Genomic DNA, 1081 nt, shown 5'->3' with positions numbered 1-1081 from the left:
GAGTGAACCTTGCCAACAACTTTGTGGAACTTTCACTTCTATACTAAACCTGCTTTTGCTGATACCTTTGCTGGTGATTCTTTAAGCAACCATAAAGCATTCACCCATGACAATGAGGGCACACAGGCACAACTCTCTGCTCAGTGGTGCAATGATTCCTACCCAAACACAGCCCAGCAAAAGCAAGCCTGAATGGGGCAACAACCCTCAATGAGCCCCAACCTTGCTCCTGGCAGGTCTGACAAGCACTTTGAATGGGAGAGAACAGCAATACTGTTCACACTTTTAACACTGACTTTCAGGATGAAGAACATTGAGCAGCACTGGCTCAGAAGAAAGGGCCACAGACATCTGCAAGGACTCCACAGATCCAGATGATCTGTTCAGTACTTGCAGTACAGCATTATGTTACTCCTCCAGGCCAAGGAGCCAGGCTGTGGTCACAAAGTGCAGCTGAGATTTGTTTGTGGTACTTTGAAAATGCAGGAAAACCCATCAACAGCTTTGATACCTCATCCAGTTCTGCAGATCCCTCATGGAATTTGGCGTGGAGGCTTAACCATGCTGGATACTGAAGGTGGTCCAAGCACTCCATGCCGAGGCCTGTTTGTTTCCCTTGGTATGCAAGGCTTGTCCTGCTCAGTCATTGCTGGCCTCTTGGCACATTTTATACGTTGGAGAGGAATAGAAGAGTGTAGAATAAGGATAACCAAAACTAAACAACTAAACATTTCCTGTGCTGTTGAAGCAACTGCTTCCAGCAGCTTTTATTTGTTTTTCACATCAGCAGACTAGTGGTGTAGGCTTTTCTGGAGTGTGTCTGTCTCATCAAGGGGAAAGATCAGTTTGGGAGTTTATATCATCCTGGAGACAAAGCCCTCCACATGCATCTTGTGCTGCTTCCTCAAGTGTCCCCTCCACCCAAAGATTAGTATCACTCAAGAAAAGAGTGATCAGCCAGTCCTACTTCCCTGTGGAAGAAGGCTACAAGCTGCCAACTGAGCCTTGTTACAGCAACAGCCCCACTGAATAGACACAGCAGCTCCTCAGAGGGCACAGGATTCATAGGAAGCACCAAAGC

This window comes from Vidua macroura, chromosome 19 (assembly GCF_024509145.1).
Source record: "Vidua macroura isolate BioBank_ID:100142 chromosome 19, ASM2450914v1, whole genome shotgun sequence".
Classification (NCBI taxonomy): domain Eukaryota; kingdom Metazoa; phylum Chordata; class Aves; order Passeriformes; family Viduidae; genus Vidua; species Vidua macroura.
Note: the sequence above shows the minus strand (reverse complement) of the source record.